Source organism: Megalobrama amblycephala, linkage group LG6, assembly GCF_018812025.1.
Source record: "Megalobrama amblycephala isolate DHTTF-2021 linkage group LG6, ASM1881202v1, whole genome shotgun sequence".
Lineage (NCBI taxonomy): Eukaryota > Metazoa > Chordata > Actinopteri > Cypriniformes > Xenocyprididae > Megalobrama > Megalobrama amblycephala.
The window spans coordinates 36,469,897-36,490,578 of NC_063049.1; positions in this window are offsets into that span (position 1 = coordinate 36,469,897).

Here is a 20,682-nt window from a genome sequence, read left to right on the forward strand (position 1 = left end):
TCGGTAGGGAACAGGGGCATCTTTAAATCAACACCACTATATTACTGTATAGTAAATCAAAAGTAGCCTGCCGGTACTTAAACTGGTACTAAGAAAATACAAATATTTTTAAATTATATAATGATACCAGTCTTTCTGCAGTACAGTTCAAATCAGTAACTGCCGTATCTGCTTGGTTACAAACATTCTTCCAAATATCTTCCTTTGTGCACCACAGAACAAAGAAATTTATTCAAGTTTGGAACAACTTGAGGGTAAATAAATGATGACAGAATTTTCATTTTTTGGTGAACTATTCCTTTAAGACTGCGTTTATGTGGATACTCGTCAAAACGGGCGATTTTACTTAATTTTGTGTGAATTTGCTCAAAAGATGCAAAAGATAACTCAGTTCGGTACTCACATGCTGTCTGAGAGGCAGCTTTCTGTGTGCGTGCTTCAGGTGTGTGCGCGCACAGAAACGATCTGAGTTCTCTTCTTTCGCGCCATATTGCGCTTGAATGGCTTAAAATCACTTGAATTTTAACTGACAAAATTTAAAAACGTGGAAATGATCAACTTTCTTGAGGAAGCACCACTGGCCCAATCATTTAGATTTTAGGGGGGCTAAGACAACAGATTGGGAGCTGAAGCCCCTCTAGAAAGGGGCCTAGAACCACCCCTGGTAGGGACAAATCCAAAAAATGATAGTCAGAGGAACACTTCAGATTCAAATGATTAAAAAGCCTTTATTCAACTGGATAATTCATATAGAAAACTTACAAAAAAAGTTTTATATATGAATTAGCCAGTTGAATAAAGGCTTTTTAATTATTTGTATCTGGAGTGTGCCTTGGACTATCTTTTTTTTATTATTATAATTTGAAGAATGTTGGTAACATAACCATTGGTGACCATCTTTAATGTGCCATTGCAGAAAGTAAGTCATACAAGTTTGGAAAAACATGAGGGTTAGAGTAAAATATTCATTTATTCATTATTTTGAAATGAACTATCTATTTAAGGTTGTCATAACCAGTTTGAACATGTGGAATGGAGAGAAACTGAAGATTTTTCAGTGACTAGCAACCTAAATTTCTATTTGTTTCTCAAACAAAGCTGAAATTATTATGGTGTTTTTAATGCCTTTTTGGAGTTGAAAAAGAAAAGACTTGTTTGAATATGATTGAAAATGAAAATACAGCATACAGGTTACAGGTTTATTACAGAATTGTCATGTTTGGATTGCATTGATGGGCATTCCAACAGCGTTCCTGTAGGGAAATTAGAGACTGATGAAAAGTCAGCGAGTTATTGATGATTCCTGCTATTTATACTTCCTGTCTCCTCATAAGCGGTGGAAGGGCCCTGCTAGGAAGATTTGCATGTGTGGAAGCAGTTAATGGGAGAATTCGCCGCCAGCCATTCTCTCTCTCTTTTAGTTACGGCAGACATCTCTCCTTTCCTACCTGTGGGCACTGGGAACTCAGATCGCTTTGATTAATGCTTCTCAGCATGAGGCATGACCCACTCTACCCATATGAAGCCAGTCTGAAGCAGTTCACATCCTTCTTCCAGCTGGGCCTCAATAGTGTCTGTATGTTGTCACAGCCCCTTGAGATTTAATTGCAACATTTGTGCAGTAAGGAGTACAGGTAACTAGAGCAACAAATATTTCAGCACTAGCTCAACCTCTTTTAGCTGGTACTCGAAACATCCAGATCTCGGTTATAACAGGCTTTGCAAAGATTTATGGCAGAATATTCTACTTGCAGTTGACCTACTCAGCAAGAAATCAATTTTGCCAGCTTGTAATGTCTACTAGTTCACTTTTCTGGTTCACAGAGATACACTGTACAGTTAGTCTAACATACAATGTAGGCCTATACTAAAAATACTGGTAAAGACCAATCTGGTTGAAAAAAAAAATGACATGCATTTCATTCAATCATCCTTCCACCTCCCTGCTTTTTGTTTCTGCTGCAGTGAATTCAGAGAATTGAACAATCTCCTAGAAATTGAGGCTAATTAATGGGCACACAGAGACAGTAGAGAGACATTCAATTCATGAATTATCTTCTCGATTGGTGTGTAATTATGTTATCTAAAGGGGTCATAGTCAGGAAGCCTCAAAATGCTTAAGGTGCCCTTGGCATTGATTTTCCCGAAATTATTAATTGGAATGGATTCAAAGCAATGACTCATGGAGCCAAATCGTGTTTCAAGAGAAGACAAACACATTTTCATCTGCATGACCTAATAAGATCTAGTCTACTGTAGTGGCAAACTGAATACCTGAAAGCCGACTGCTTTTTTAGCTGACGTGGCTACAGTGTTGCCTTGTCAAAGTAGTTAATAAAGTAGAGGAACAGACCAAAATATAAGCCGTTTTCACTGCAAATAAATAAATGAAACTTTATCAAAATATGCAATTATATGTTTATTCATCATGCTATATAAACTACCATTCAAATTTTTGGGTCATTAAGATTTTTGTTTTTAAATCCCCCTGTGATGAAAATCAAGTATGTATATATGTTTTTAACATGCTTTCAGACAAATCATGTGCAAATTCATAAGTCAACACCATTGCTGAGTATTTTCTCTTTAAAACTGCAGTGATCTAAAGACAGTTTGAAATCGCTGGTGTTTCTGACATCACAAACTACCTTGTAACCAATCACATCAATGTGCCGGCAGGCTTTAGCATATCATTATCTATGACCGCTCTGAACCAGTCGAATCTCAAGAGAAGGTTATCCTGGTATATATTTCTGTTGATTTGAAAAATCAGGTAGATTTAGCAATGTAGCGGGTGTATGATGTACAAACCCGATTCCAAAAAAGTTGGGACACTGTACAAATTGTGAATAAAAACAGAATGCAATGATGTGGAAGTTTCAAATTTCAATATTTTATTCAGAATACAACATAGATGACATATCAAATGTTTAAACTGAGAAAAAATGTATCATTTTAAGGGAAAAATAAGTTTAATATAATATAATAATAAGTTTAAATTTCATGGTATCAACACATCTCAAAAAAGTTGGGACAAGGCCATGTTTACCACTGTGTGGCATCCCCTCTTCTTTTTATAACAGTCTGCAAACGTCTGGGGACTGAGGAGACAAGTTGCTCAACTTTAGGAATAGGAATGTTGTCCCATTTTTGTCTAATACAGGCTTCTAGTTGCTCAACTGTCTTAGGTCTTCTTTGTCGCATCTTCCTTTTTATGATGTGCCAAATGTTTTCTATGGATGAAAGATCTGGACTGCAGGCTGGCCATTTCAGTACCCGGATCTTTCTTCTACGCAGCCATGATGTTGTAATTTATGCAGTATGTGGTCTGGCATTGTCATGTTGGAAAATGCAAGGTCTTCCCTGAAAGAGATGACATCTGGATGGGAGCATATGTTGTTCTAGAGCTTGGATATACCTTTCAGCATTGATGGTGCCTTTCCAGATGTGTAAGCTGCCCATGCCACACGCACTCATGCAACCCCATAACATCAGAGATTCAGGCTTCTGCACTGAGTGCTGATAACAACTTGGGTTGTCCTTGTCCTCTTTAGTCCGGATGACATGGCGTCCCAGTTTTCCAAAAAGAACTTCAAATTTTGATTCGTCTGACCACAGAACAGTTTTCCACTTTGCCACAGTCCATTTTAAATGAGCCTTGGCCCAGAGAAAACGCCTGCGCTTCTGGATCATGTTTAGATATGCTTCTTTTTTGACCTATAGAGTTTTAGCCGGCAACGGCGAATGGCACGGTGGATTGTGTTCACCGACAATGTTTTCTGGAAGTATTCCTGAGCCCATGTTGTGATTTCCATTACAGTAGCATTCCTGTATGTGATGCAGTGCCGTCTAAGGGCCCGAAGAACACAGGCATCCAGTATGGTTGTCCGGCCTTGACCCTTACGCGCAGAGATTGGTCTAGATTCTCTGAATCTTTGGATGATATTATGCACTGTAGATGATGATAACTTCAAACTCTTTGCAATTTTTCTCTGAGAAACTCCTTTCTGATATTGCTCCACAATTTTTCGCCGCAGCATTGGGGGAATTGGTGATCCTCTGCCCATCTTGACTTCTGAGAGACACTGCCACTCTGAGAGGCTCTTTTTATACCCAATCATGTTGCCAATTGACCTAATAAGTTGCAAATTGGTCCTCCAGCTGTTCCTTATATGTACATTTAACTTTTCCGGCCTCTTATTGCTACTTGTCCCAACTTTTTTGGAATGTGTAGCTCTCATGAAATCCAAAATGAGCCAATATTTGGCATGACATTTCAAAATGCCTCACTTTCAACATTTGATATGTTATCTATATTCTATTGTGAATAAAATATAAGTTTATGAGATTTGTAAATGATTGCATTCCTTTTTTATTCACAATTCGTACTGTCACGATCACCGTCAGTTCCTGTCACTTCCCGGACTCCAATTCCCATCATCCCCCCAGCCAGTCACATGCTCACACTCTGCACCAATCACCTGTCACCACATACAGCTTTGCACATCACTTAGACTATAAAGGACTCGCGCACACACCACCTGATCGCGAAGTCTTGTTTACCCCGTGTGACATTTCTGAGCGTTATATCCTGTCTGCCTGTTTGTTGTTACCGTTCCTGCCTGTACCTGTTTATTGACCCGTTGCTGCCTGTCCTGACCCTTGCTTTGTATACCGACCTGTGAGTGATATTGCCAGTCCTGACCTCTGCCTGTATCTGGATTACGATTCTGTCTACCCTCTGCTGTACCTGTTTGCTCCTGTTTGACCCTGCTTGTACGACCTCGCTTACCTTTAATAAAACGCTGCATTTGGATCCCCTGCCTGAGTCCCCCTTCGTTACACGTACAGTGTCCCAACTGTTTTGGAATCGGGTTTGTATATAACGATGTTATGATGAACTATATGCCTTTCTTCACTGATGTTCTGAGTTGTTCAAAGCATTTCTAAGGATACTGATTTTTGGAAGACAGCTGTCTGATTCACAAATGGGAACAGGGTTTGTGTAACATTAGCAACACATTATTAGCTGTTTGATAACATAGTCAAGCAAAAGCCTAATCATATTAATTACCGCTATGTGTCAAATCAGCATATTAGAAAGATATATGAAGGATCATGTAACACCAAAGAATATTAAAATAGAAAACAGTTTTTTAATTGTAATAATATTTCACAATATTATGATTATACTGTATTTTTGATCAAATAAATTGCATCCTTGGTAAGCATTGGAGACTTTTGAAAGGTAGTGTATTAGAATTTATGTCCCAAATTTGGACTTTGTATCCCATAATGTGAATATTTCATATTTTATATATTTTTATATGCATATGTTTTATTTTTTACTCTGAGGCAGAAACAGACTTCCATATGAGGGCGAGTAAATAATAATATAAATGTTTTTGCGCACTTTTAATAAAAAGGCATAATTGTACCAAAATGCCATATGCTACAAAAATATAGGTAAATGAAGGCAAAAGCAAGGTGAAAGAAGTTGGTGTAGAGTGTACAACTGCAATGTACAGTGACAAAAAGAGGAATCCTCTAATGGAGATGACTGACAGAGGACAGGAAGGAAGCAGGAAGCTTTGACAAACATCTAAACTGAGATGGGATGAGATGGGGACAGTGATAAAGCTCTGTTAAAACCTGCTTATCCCCTTGATCCATCTATAGGAAGATATGAAGTGCTTGAGAAAGCAATCATTCAGAGGTGTACTGAGGGAAACCTGGAATGAGTTTATGGATCCATCCACCTCCTGGAATATTATGCCATCATCCTTTTTTAGCTTACTAGAGTTTTAACTGCAAAGCTGAAATGAAAAATGGCATCTGTAGTGATAGATCCTTTTAAGCCATATAAAATTTCCTTTGAGTTTAGACTGCAGATTACATGGAAAGAAGTGATGCTGTGCTTGTGAAGTTATGAGTGGATAGATGATGATGAGGACACGCACGATGCCCTGAGCTTTCCACAAGAGCACTTGTGCAGTTCAGCTCATTTATTGGCAGAGATGGAAGCAAAGAGCATTAAAAATAGCATCGGTGCTGTAGTGATGCTACTCAAGGGGATCAACATGTTTAACAGGGTTTGTTCACAGAGGCGATCAGATGTTAAATATGGAGTCAATCAATACTCAAGAGTCAAAACAACACTTCAGAATAATCACTACAATCTGGGAAAAGCAGGAAAGCACATGACTGCAATCACCTATTTATCTCTCTCTGCAATTACTCACTCATTATTTCTTTCTTCCCTTCTCAGCCAGTTCATTACAGTTGTGTGTGACACGCAGTGCACTAAGGCTTTTAATCTTTTGTGATCAATGTTTTAGAATCAATATAACAGAATAACACACATCTTTTCCCACCACTTTGACAAAGTACATAATTATAGTGATGTTAAGCTGTGAGCCATCTTTATAAGGTAAGTGACAGTCTTTCATCCATAGCCTTAAAATAAGTCTTTAAATTTTAAATACAGCATCTAGTCAAAAATGTAAAGAATCAGAATACGAAGTCTGAATGTCTGTCAGGTTGCTTTTTACTCTATTATATTGGGAAGGGAGGTATTAACAATACAGGAATCGCTATTAATTTTTCTAATACACGATTGGACATGAACATACCTATTAAACAAACCTGTTAAACACATATATTACTCATCACTGCTTTTTAACATTTGTGAATGTCAACTCAAATTATGTGGCTTCCTTAAGAGAAATGTGTTCAGATTTGAGATGTGTGGTCAGATTTATCATTTTTACTTGCCAGGATAAAAAAAAAATGGGCTAAAATAAATTCCATTGACTTATATCTAAAGAAGGTCACAGAAAGTTCATTTTTTCAAGCCAGTAAGCAACCACTCAGAATACCTTAGCAACCATCCAAGAAATGCTAGAAACTGCTTAGCAACATATCAAAAATAGTAGTGATTACACGATTACAACACCACTGAACTGAACACAAACCATTTTATTTATAACACTCAGTCCTTCCTGGCATAGAAAACAAAACAAATCTTATTTAAATGTCTAATGTTTTCAAATGGAGAAAATAAATTAAAGACGAGTCATATCAACTTTGCAGAAATGTAATACTTCATTTTAAACTACAGTTTTAGTAGATTTATAAGCTATTTCATAGGCTAAGAATAATTCGCTGGATAATGTTAAATAACTGAATAATATTCTCTGGAATATTGGAATATAACAAACAAAACATCGTATTTTATTGCATTTCACAATGGCAACACCTTGGCAACCACCCATGTCCCACAACACCCCATGGAAACCACACTCCAACACATAATGGTAATTAATGATTAAAGGGTTAGTTCACGCAAAAATGAAAATTCTGTCATTAATTACTCACCCTCATGTTGTTCCACACCCATAAGACCTTTGTTCATCTTCGGAACACAAATTAAGATATTTTTCCGATGGTTCAGTGAGGCTTGAGAAAGTATTCTCGTCACTTCATAACATTAAGGTTGAACCACTGTAGTCACATGAACTGTTTTAAATATATCTTTAGTAGCTTTCTGGAAATTGAAAATGTTAATTGTCTTGCTGTCAATGCAGGCCTCACTGAGCCATCGGATTTGATGAAAAATATCTTAATTTGTGTTCCGAAGATGAACTAAGGTCTTAAGGGTGTGGAACGACATGAGGGGGAGTAATTAATGACAGAATTTTCATTTTTGTGTGAACTAACCCTTTAACCAAACAGCTAATAATGTGTTGCTAATGTTACACAAACAAGAAAATACTCCGCAATGGTGTTGACTTATGAATTCCACATAAAAACAAGATTAAAAGGTGGACACAGGGGGACTTTAAAAACCTTAGCAAGAACATAACAACACCCTGCCAACCACCGATAACATCTATAATGCATGTATATATGTGCATACAAGTGCAAGCAGATAACAAAGTAGAGGTTGTTCTGCCTCAAAAACACATTCAGATGTATTGTGTAACACATACTGTATATTTTTTCCCCCAAAGAATTCTCTTTTTGTTAGCCTTATCGAATTTACATCTGTTCATGTGGAAGGATAATTTTGTTCAAAGTGACTTGCAGTGCATTCAAGCTATACATGTTATTAGAACATGTATTCCTTGGGAATTGAAACAGTGACCTTGGCATAGCTGGCGGCTCCATGCTCTACCAGTTGAGTTACAGCTCAACTTATCAGTTATCAGCAAATTTACATAAAGCAAATGGGGTGGGAATGGATATATGCCTCATGGCCCTTGAAATTACAAGTCACCTTTCCAACCTCTATTACAAGTGTTCTAATCTATGCCTGATTACAAATCAGTGGGTAAGTACAGTGTGTGTGACTATCTCAGCCAAAACACTAAAACACAATGTGCATATTATGCTCTTTAGCTCAGAGGATCATGAAGAATGATGAAAAGACTGAGTGTTTTAATGAGGCAAATTATTCAACCCCCAAACCAGTCTTCAAAAAAACAAAAACAAAAAACAAAAAACAAATAAACATCTGTGCTAAGGAGTTTAAAAACAAGAAAATAAAAATGATAATGGAAGACAGTGGGGTATGTGTGATGAGACATTTTTATGAAGAATAGAATAGAATAGCAACTGCATTTTCTGAGTTCTGCACTATGTATTAGATGGAACTTATCTAAACATACTGTATGTGTGTGAGATAGATAGATAGATAGATAGATAGATAGATAGATAGATAGATAGATAGATAGATAGATAGATAGATAGATAGATAGATAGATAGATAGATAGATAGATAGATAGATAGATAGATAGATAGATAGATAGATAGATAGATAGACATGACCTACAGTAGCTCAGAGAAAGCATAATCCATTAAAATGAGCTATGAGAGCTTTGGCAATGACAGTGCCAAATATTGAACATGAAGTGGTAAATGTACCCATTGACTCTACTGTTTATAGATACTTTGTATCTCAGAAAAATAAAAGGAAGTTGTTTGTCAAATACAAGGATAAAAAAGGAATAAAAAGCGGGCTCTTTCAGATAACTACTTCATATAATTTGAGGCAGAAAATGTACCAAGAAAATCCACAAAAAAATCCCCCCACCAATCATCTTTGTGTTCCAAGAAAGCAAGTCAGTCATACAAGATTTCAGAGTTTTCATTTTACGTGAACTAGCTTAAAAACAAAAAACTTGATGAGTCCATATATGTCATTTTTAAATAATCTGATTGCCAGTGAGATTCCAAATATCGTCCTTGGTGACCCAAGTAAACTACACATAAATAAATACTGACCTCAATTCATGTTCATCACTAATGTTTGTAATTAACAAAAGCCATTAATGTGAATAACCTGTCACTCCTTTGATGATGCAATTTGGGTTAATTAATGATGTCTCTCAGAATATTCATCCTGAGTGATATAAATGTGCTAATGTGGAACACACACACACACACACATATAAATTCCTTTAGACAGCAATAGTGTTCAAAGACATCTGTGCAAATCTGATCCAACCAGTAACAAAATCCGTTTTTTTCCACAGATGTCACTGTCCTTGCTGTCATCAGGGATAATGGATTATAAAAAGATAGAAATGTGTCTTCAAACAGGATTTTGGCTCAAAAAGGATGGATTTTGAAAATATGTTTACCAAAATTTGTTGATTTGCAGGCAGATCACATTTTATTTTGTTTCTTTCAGGAATTCACACTTACATATAATTAAATAGAGGCATTTGGCGTGCTTTCCAAGGGGAGGGCTCTGAGCTTGAAATTGAGCCCGAACCCATAGAACTGATTTAATATACTGTGAGTTAAACTAGAAGTAAATTTAATGATGCATTATTTTTGTCATACCATTTATGTTTGTAGTAAAGTTTATACATTCCAGGATGTTGCATGAATGATGTTTTAATATTAATATTTTAATACATTAATATTTTGTTAATTTGCATCTCCATTGCATGATAAGTTGCTGTTGCTGCTAGTGTTTGACTCTTAAACTAGTTCTGTCATGACAAATCTTGGAGAGATTAGTATGGTAATGGACATGGCGATTAATGTGTTTGGCAGAATAGATCTGCTATGCTGCTGCTGCTGCTGCTGTTGTTGATTATTGCTGCTGCAGAACAAGTACAGAGACTTGCTACTGGAAATGGACAATACATTATGCCAATATATGCATGATGCTGAGGGTAAGAAAACAAGCTGCTGGATCAGACATGCATATATCCGCACATACTGTATGGATGAACATAGGACAGGACAGGTCAAAACACCCCCACCCACCCAAACAAGCAGATCTACTACCAAAACATATGTACTGCTGCTGCTTCAAGAGCCATGAGACCGCATGTTTTACTTTCTACATGTGCCTGGGCTATCACGCCGAATGGCTTAACTCTAGTAGCCTATGACTATGTGTGCCTGGGCTACCACGCCGAATGGCTTAAAGGATTAGTTCACTTTAAAATGAAAATTACCCCAAGCTTTACTCACCCTCAAGCCATCCTAGGTGTATATGACTTTCTTCTTTCTGATGAACACAATCAGAGTTATATTAGTAAATATCCTGACTCATCCAAGCTTTATAATGGCAGTGAACGGGACCAACGAGTATGAAGCTCAAGAAAGTGCATCCATCCATTATAAACGTACTCCACCAACCATTTAATAAAGGGTTAATAAAGGCCTTCTGATGCAAAGCAACACATTTGTGCTAGAAAAATATCCATATTTAACAAGTTATATAATAAAATATCTAGCTTCTGCCAGACCGCCTTCCGTATTCAACTCACGAAGAAAGTGTAAAACTCTCTTATTTCAAAAGCTTACGCTACGTCCTATGCCTTCTGTATTCAAATTGTGAAAAAAGCTTTTTCTGTAAGTTGAATACGGAAGGCGGTCTGGCAGAAGCTAGATAAGATTTAACCTGTTATGATATCAGTAACTTAGACAGCGTATCCTCACAGCAATTACATACAATAGACTGCTTGCTGCTGCATAAACACAGTTGCATAAACACTGCTGCTTATATGCTAAGTAATTCACTCCTTAAACAGGTTTTAAACTTGTCATGATTATTTAGGAATTAATAAGTAGACCACACAATATGCACAGAGACATGGATTAAAACAGCTTACTTATCTTAAGCCCAGAATACACTGCATGATTTTAGCAATCCTATAAGATCATTACTTTATCACACTGTGTGACACGGATCTATTAAACTTGGGTACGACATGCATGTAGACTGTACGATGACGACACCTATTGACTCAAAGGCTACGATGCAAGTTTCTATACAAGAATAAAACGTCAGCAGCATGTGCTAGCAGTTAACAAAAAGACCATGTTGAATCACACTTTGGCAGTTGTAGTTTTTATGTGTGCTGAAAAAAAAGGAAGTGGCGAAAGAAGAAGGGAAAAGAGCTTGAGGTAAGAAGATTTAAGTTTTAGCACCGTGTTGTGTTAATTTCATATCGCATTTTTATTGGCTGGTCAGTAGACGTAGGTCGTAGCAGCAAACACAATGTGTGTTGATCATGCTGAATTTCTGACACTGTCAGAAAATTATCGTAGGCTATCTTTGGTCGCAAGACCGGGAAAACAGCTGTATTTGAACCTCTCTCACTGTATGACATTTGACCACCGATTAAGAGCCACGATCACAGAAATCGCCACGATTGTTTCACAATGGCAATGTTTCGCCTGGACAGCGAAAATCGTGCAGTGTATCCCGGGCTTTAGATGTTGATTTCGGATGCTTTCCAAAAGTGTGCTGCAAACTGCTAACAGCAAATACGACCAAGTATTTGAATGTTGAGCAGAAAGCTCATTGGCTGCTAATGCAAAAGCAACCAATCAGCTGCACTATGTAGACAACGATGTGATTGCTCGCAGATTGAGTAAAGGACCTATCAGCCTGCATTATCTAGAGTTTCATGACAGAACTTTGTATTTGTTTATTATGTTGACATTGAGGAAATCTCATTCTCTCATTCCTAATTTCTGTTCAGATATATTTGCACCTGTAGATATAATCGTTTAATTGCATGTGTTGTTTTAACACCCAATTCACTATAGTAATTATGCTAATCTGATAATGGTGCAAATGCCCCCCCCCAAAAAAAATCTGTGCTGAATGCAGTTTGCAAGGTGCAATTTCCCATCTTGCAGGCCTGTTCTGAGTGAATACAGAGCAGAATATCAAAATCAGGGATGCTTTACTGAAATACTGCATGCAATGTTGCAACTGTTTAATGAACTGACCTCTCTATCTTTAGAAATGTATTCAAGTGTGTTGAAAAAGAAAAACTATTTACTAGCAGCTGTGCACAGCCATTACCCTGAGATATACCAGGCTATTCTGTTTTTTTTTTTTTTTTTTAGTGTTATCAACCCAACTGATATATGGTGGCATCAAAATGATGTTTCTCTCAGGGTGACAATCCTTTCTCGCCAAACTCCGCTTCATCAGTCTTTTATCTGGTTCATTGTCAGGTCAGCTATGCTGAGAAATCTTATAATGTCAGCTTTTGTATTAAGTCATGAGTCATCACTACTGATCTTTCATATGTTTATTTCTTTAATCAAATTCATATCATTTTATTTTATGTAACCTGGGCAGAGGTATTTAAAATAACGATATCTTAAGTGTGTGGCATTTAAGCTGCAAATATCATTCAAATGAGAATATAGGTGAGAAAAAATAAGATTCTCAGCAAGGCACATTTTTCCAGCAATATGTCTAAATGTTTCTTCAACTACATATGGATTATTTCCCAGGGGTAGATTTTTATTAAAAGGATATGTCATCCAAAATTTTTCTCATCCTTGTGTCATTCTAAACTCATTTTTTAATAAAAAAACAAAAAAGGGGAAAAAATGTAATGCACTGGTAATTTTTTATTCAATTATATTTAATGGGGACTGGAGTTTTCGTATATCAAAAAGAACAAAAAAGCACAAAAGTACCATATGATATGTGCACTGAATTGTCCCTTTGTGTTCCACAGATGAAAGAAGTCATACAAAATGGGAATGTGGGGGTGAGGAAAGATGACAGTAGTTGTCAGAGTTTAGGCTTTGTAATGCTTTATTTTGGCCACTAGATGTCGCCATTGGACTCTCATGCCTATAATTTTCACCTTTAGTAATCAGCTCTATTGTTTTCACATGTTTCTCGTTCTGTGCTGTGTATTTAAGCTGTGCTCTTTCTTTGTATCTTTGCTTGGTTATTGTGGTTTCTTAGCCAGTTGCTGCTGTAAGTGTTGCTCTTGTTCTAAGTTTTCTCCTGTGCCTTTTGGAGTATTTTCCTGAGTTTGTTTTTGGAAGATTTTTCCAAAGTTTTTGTTTGGAGATCATTGGTTCTCCTTTTGGATTTTTTTTCTTCCTTTTTGGTCTGGATACTCTTCTATTTTTGACTGCATTTAAGAAAGGGATTATTGTACCCTGTTTCTATTTTTAATAAACTCTTTGGAAGCAACTTAAGAAAGCGTCTGACTATTGGGTTCATCTCCTGTCTGTGGCTCAGTGGTAAATAATAAGACTCTCACTCCAGAGACCCGAGTTCAAGACCTGGTCTTGACAGAATAACCAAGCCACATAATGAACCCAGAGACGCCTAATCCTCAAGAACTTCTTGCCACAGTGGCTCAGCATGAATCCACAGTTCAACGCCACGAGACAGCTCTAGCTCAGCAGGAGACCTTAATGGCTAAACACTCACAGGTGCTGACTGATCTCATGACTTCTATCCGTCAGATATTTGACCGGCTGCCTTCTACTTCTGCTACTGCTTCTGCTGCTTCTGTGCCTCTCCCAGATTCTCCAATGCCTTCTCCTTTGGCTGAGCCTCGTCTACCTCCCCCGCTACGTTTCTCTGGTGATCCCAGTGCATGCGATGGGTTCCTGACTCAATGCTCTCTCACGTTTGAACTGCAACCATCTTCCTTCCCCTCAGATCGGGCCAAGATTGCATATGTTATTACCCTCCTTTCTGGTAAGGCCCTCTCCTGGGCAACGGCTGTCTGGAAGGCACAGGCACCCTTCTGTTCGAGTTACACTATGTTCATAGAGGAGTTCAAACGAGTCTTTGACCACCCTCTCAGTGGCCGGCAAGCCTCTAAGAAACTTCTCACCCTCCGACAAAATAATGGTAGTGCCACTGAATATGCCATACAGTTTCGGACAATTGCAGCGGGGAGTGGCTGGAATGACGAGTCCCTCATGGTGTGTTTCCTGAACGGTCTATCTGAGGCGATCAAGGATGACCTGGCTACCAGAGAACCTGCCCGTGATCTTGAGACTCTTATCGATCAAGCAATCCGGCTGGATAATCGCTTGAGAGAGAGAAACCTGAACCGTCCTGTTGTTTCCACCCTGTCTGCCAGCCCTACTCCTGTTCAAATGCTACCAGTGCCTCAAGATTCCCCTGAACCTATGCAGTTGGGTAGGACTCGACTTTCTCCTTCAGAACGAGACCGTCGTATGAGGGAGCGCTGTTGTTAATATTGTGGATTGTATGGTCATTTTCGTTCCACCTGTCCAGAACTCTCGGGAAATGCCCGGTCCCGCACAGGCAAGGAAGGACTGTAACGGGAGTAACAAGCACTACTTCACCTTCCAACTCTGGGTTGTTCCTTCCCATCACACTCACTTGGGGAGACCAAAAACACATACTCCAGGCCTTGATTGATTCTGGCGCGGCCGGAAACTACATGGATGTTTCCCTTGCTAAAAGTCTCCAGATCCCCACTAATTCTCTTCCTGCTCCCCTAACTGTGACAGCCTTGGATGGAAGACCGTTAGCTCCTGGGAAAATAACACACCTCACCTCTCTCCTTTGTCTCTCCACCTACCAGCACCAGGAGAGAATGTGCTTTCATCTAATACAGTCTCCTGAGTTTCCTGATATCCTTGGTTACCCCTGGCTCCTCCAGCATAACCCACACTTTGACTGGTCCACTGGCACAGTCCTCAGTTGGGGTTCCACCTGTCAGACTACATGCTTGGTCCAGAACTCCCCTGATCCTGTTCTCGAGTCTCAGGAACCCCTAGATCTGTCCCAAGTCCCTATTCAGTACCACCATCTCAAGGCAGTGTTCAGCAAAAGGAAGGCCACATCCTTACCACCTCATCGCCCCTACGACTGCGCCATTGAGCTGCTCCCTGGAACCTGTCCCCCCAGAGGTCGTATATTCTCATTGTCCTCCCCTGAACGCACTGCTATGGACAAGTACATCAACGAATCCCTTGCGGCAGGGATCATCCGCCCATCCACTTCCCCTGCTGGAGCTGGGTTCTTCTTTGTCAGTAAGAAGGATGGTGGACTTCGGCCATGTATTGACTACAGGGGGCTCAATAAGATCACTATTCGTAACCGCTATCCCTTGCCTCTAATGGCCACGGCCTTTGAAATCCTTCAAGAAGCTTCCATCTTCACCAAGCTTGATTTACGCAATGCCTACCATCTTGTGCGCATCAGACAAGGAGATGAATGGAAGACTGCCTTCAACACGCCCACTGGGCATTACGAATACTTAGTCATGCCTTTCGGTCTTACTAATGCTCCTGCAGTCTTTCAAGCTCTCATTAATGACATTCTCAGAGACATGCTCAACCGATTTGTGTTTGTCTACTTAGACGATATCCTCATCTTCTCAAGTTCCCTCCAAGAGCATGTGAAACACGTCAGCAAGGTTCTCGGACGCCTGCTTGACAACCATCTATATGTCAAACCTGAGAAATGTGAGTTTCATGTGAACCAGGTCCATTTTCTGGGGTTCATCATCAAGCCTGGCCAGATAAAGATGGACCCTCAAAAAGTTCAAGCAGTTGTGGATTGGCCCTCCCCCTCGTCAGTAAAGGAAGTGCAGCGTTTCCTTGGCTTTGCCAATTTTTATCGTAAGTTCATCCTGAACTTCAGTTCTGTAGCAGCTCCTTTATCTGCTCTCACCAAGGGGAACACAGCTGGCTTTCACTGGGGTCCTGAAGCAGAGTTGGCCTTTAACAAACTCAAATGCCGTTTTACCTCTGCCCCTATTCTTATTCTCCCAAACCCCGAGATTCCTTTTACCGTGGAGGTCGATGCCTCAGATGTGGGAGTTGGAGCTGTGCTGTCCCAAAGGGGTACGGACAACAAGCTCCACCCTTGTGCATTCCTTTCCCACCGCCTTACGCCTACTGAGAGGAACTATCATGTGGGAGATCGAGAGTTACTGGCAGTTAAGCTAGCGCTTGAAGAGTGGAGGCATTGGCTTGAGGGGGCCAAACACCCATTCCAAGTACTTACAGACCACAAGAACCTGGAGTACATTCAGCAAGCTAAGCGACTCAACCCCCGCCAGGCACGTTGGTCTTTATTCTTCAACCGATTCCAGTTCATTTTATCCTACCGCCCCGGCTTTAAGAACCTAAAACCTGATGCACTGTCCCGAGTTTATGTAAAAGCATCCCAAGAAGTTGCCATTACACCAATTATCCCCAGTTCCAAGATAATAGCTCCTATCAGGTGGGAGCTGGAAAATACTGTGAAACAAGCCCAAGCCAGAGAACCTGACCCAGGAGGAGGGCCTACTAACTGTCTGTTTGTCCCGAAAGCTGTCCGCTCCCAGATCCTCCAGTGGGGCCACTGCTCACGCCTAACTTGTCATCCAGGCACTTCTCGTACTCTTGAGTTCCTCCAGAGACGGTTTTGGTGGCCAACTATCAAAGAGGATGTCACAACATTTGTAAGTGCCTGCCCCACGTGCAACCAAGGTAAAGCCTCTCACCGTTCACCCCAGGGGCTATTGCATCCTCTTTCTATACCTCATAGACCTTGGTCTCATCTTTCCATGGATTTTATCACTGGACTACCTCTATCACAGGGCAACACTGTTATCATGGTCATAGTTGATAGATTCTCCAAGGCAGCCCGGTTTGTTCCCTTGCCCAAACTGCCCACGGCAAAAGAGACGGCTGATTTGATTATAACCCATGTCTTTCGAGTCTTTGGCATTCCTCAAGATGTTGTGTCTGATCGAGGACCCCAATTTTCCTCTCGTTTCTGGCGGGCATTTTGTCAATCTTTGGGGGCTTCAGTGAGTTTATCTTCTGGGTTCCACCCAGAGTCCAATGGGCAAACAGAGAGGCTTAATCAGGATCTTGAGACTACCCTGAGGTGTATGGCAGCTAACAACCCATCCTCTTGGTCTTCCTTCATCATGTGGGCAGAATATGCTCACAACACCCTTCGCTCCTCTGTTACAGGCATGTCCCCTTTCGAGTGCCAGTTCGGGTATACTCCTTCACTGTTCCCTGAGCAAGAAGTGGAAACTGCAGTTCCCTCCGCTCAACAGTTCGTCAAGCGCTGCCGCCAGACATGGAAAAGGGCCAGACTTAAGCTCCTTAAGGTCTCTCAGCAGTACCAGCACCAGGCTAATCGAAGACGCAGGCCTGCCCCCACTCTGCGCCCAGGCCAAAGAGTCTGGCTCTCCACCAAGAACATTCCCTTGTGGGTGGAGTCCCGTAAACTTTCCCAGAGGTTCATCGGGCCTTTTAAGATCTCCAGGAAAGTTAACCCAGTTACTTATCGTTTATACTTGCCTAAGTCTTTAAAGATAAATCCTACTTTTCATGTCTCACTGTTAAAACCTGTTTTGTCTTCTCCTTTTCTTGCGAAAGGTAAACCTCCCCCTCCTCGTATCATTGGTGGCCAGCCAGCCTACACAGTCCACCGAATACTGGATGTCCGTCAAGTACGTGGGTCCCGGCAGTATCTTGTGGACTGGGAAGGCTATGGCCCTGAGGAGCGCTCCTGGGTCCCTGCTAAGGACATCTTAGACCCCAAGCTTATTCAAGAATTTCATGCTCATAAACCCAGTCATCCTGGAAGGAACGTCAGGAGTCGTTCCTAGAGGAGGGGGTCCTGTCAGAGTTTAGGCTTTGTAATGCTTTATTTTGGCCACTAGATGTCGCCATTGGACTCTCATGCCTATAATTTTCACCTTTAGTAATCAGCTCTATTGTTTTCACATGTTTCTCGTTCTGTGCTGTGTATTTAAGCTGTGCTCTTTCTTTGTATCTTTGCTTGGTTATTGTGGTTTCTTAGCCAGTTGCTGCCGTAAGTGTTGCTCTTGTTCTAAGTTTTCTCCTGTGCCTTTTGGAGTATTTTCCTGAGTTTGCTTTTGGAAGATTTTTCCAAAGTTTTTGTTTGGAGATCATTGGTTCTCCCTTTTTTTTTTTTTTTTTTTTTTTTTTTTTTTTTCTTCCTTTTTGGTCTGGATACTCTTCTATTTTTGACTGCATTGAAGAAAGGGATTATTGTACCCTGTTTCTATTTTTAATAAACTCTTTGGAAGCAACTTAAGAAAACGTCTGACTATTGGGTTCATCTCCTGTCTGTGGCTCAGTGGTAAATAAGACTCTCACTCCAGAGACCTGAGTTCAAGACCTGGTCTTGACAGTAGTAGTCATTTGAAACCAAACAATTTTAAAATAAAATTTCACCAAATTAAGTGGGAATGTGAAAATGTTTGTGTGCATTTAAAATACAAGCTATACTAAATAATGCTGAATGCAACTGTCAGAGTTCAGTTGAAATAAAAATTGAGGAAAGGATCTAAGCGCAGCAGTATAAAGTTTTTATTAAACAAATAACTCAAAAACCAAACACTCAGGGCACAACAACAGAACAACCAGGGTATAACACAACAAGAACTGACAAAGAACTGAGAGAAACACAGGGCTTAAATACACAATCAAACCAATCAATAAAATGGACCCCATGTGTAACTAAATCAGTAACCAAGGCAACAAACATAGTACTTAACACATGAGGGAAAACCTGTAGCTTTTGGTAGCTGTGCATTATCACTGATTGAACGGAGTTTTGCCAAAATTGAATAAGAGTGCCTAGCATTGAGAAATTCCATCAATATACAAAAAGCGATGGACAGAAAGTGTTTGTACAGTCTGACCGTAAGCCTTTTGAGAATATTGTGAGGAAAACATTGCGGCATGCACCCAAGAGACTTCAAAGGATGTCACTCCAAAAATATGATTTTGTCATTACCCATGTTCCAGTAAAGGAAATGCTGTTGGAAGATGCAATGGGTCGAGCATACCTGGAGGACACCGCACAGGAAGGATTGGTGGAAAAGGAGATAGAGTGTGAACATGATTCAGGAACTCCCGATATCTGATGAGAGACTAAAAGAAATCAAAGGCGAGATAAAAGATGACACACTTCACACACTACTGAAGACAATCAGAGAAGGATGGCCAACAAACAAAAGAAATATACCAGCAAGTTCGTGGAAGAGATGTTTTGAAAAGTGTGATTTGTGTAGATCACTGGAAATGAAACAACAGATAAAAACACCACATGAACTGCCAGACCGACTGTGGTCTAAGGAGGCACAGATCTGTTTGTATTCAACAGTTATGACTATCTGGTCTCTGTGGATAATTTTTCAAATTTCTGGGAGGTTGATTATTTGCCAGACACAAAGTCTTCCATGGTGATTAACAAGCTGAAAGCTCAATTTGCCAGGCAAGGCATACCTAACGTTGGGTTCTCCGATAATGAGCCACAATACAATGTTGAATATGATAGGCATTATTTAGTTTTTTTTGGTGCACAAAAAGTATTCTCGTCGCTTCATAACATTAAGGTTGAACAACTGTAATCACATGAACTGTTTAAATATGTCTTTAGTAGCTTTCTGGGTGTTTGAAAGTGTAAATTATCTTGCTGTCAATGCAGGCCTCACTGAGCCATCGGATTTCATCAAAAATATCTTAATTTGTATTCTGAAGATGAACGAAGGTCTTACGGGTGTGGAACGACATGAGGGTGAGTAATTAACGACAGAATTTTAATTTTTGGGTGAACTAACCCTAGCATAAGCCCGTTGTTTTGGTTCAGGAGGAACTGTAAAAGGCGGCTGCTGTTTGTTTTTGTCGCTTAGTGACCGTCTGTTTACAACTCCGCATAGCCTTATGAAACGTGCTGATGAAATGATGTCCGTGTGAGCAGAGTGCATGGAGGTATGTAAATACATATGTTGACTGGCAGGTAGGACATAGTATCATTGCATTTGGACCAAATGCAATGATTGGACGAACATTTTTGGTGCCAAGACTTCCACAGAAGATATACTGTATGTACATTTTTTAAAGGTGCCCTCGAATGAAAAATTGAATTTATCTTGGCATAGTTAAATAACAAGAGTTCAGTACATGGAAATGACATACAGTGAGTCTCAAATGCCATTGTTTCCTCCTTCTTATATAAATCTCATTTGTTTAAAAGACCTCCGAAGAACAGGCGAATCTCAACATAACACCGACTGTTACGTAACAGTCGGGATCATTAATATGTACGCCCCCAATATTTGCATATGCCAGCCCACGTTTCCAACATTATAAAAGGCATTAGACAAGGGCAGCCAGTATTAACGTCTGGATGTGCACAACCAAATCATCAGAGTAGGTAAGCAAGCAAGAACAATAGCGAAAAATGGCAGATGGAGCAATAATAACTGACATGATCCATGATATCATGATATTTTTAGTGGTATTTGTAAACTGTCTTTCTAAATGTTTCGTTAGCAATAGCATGTTGCTAATGTACTGTTAAATGTGGTTAAAGTTACCATCGGTTATTACTGTATTCACGGAGACAAGAGAGCCGTCGCTTT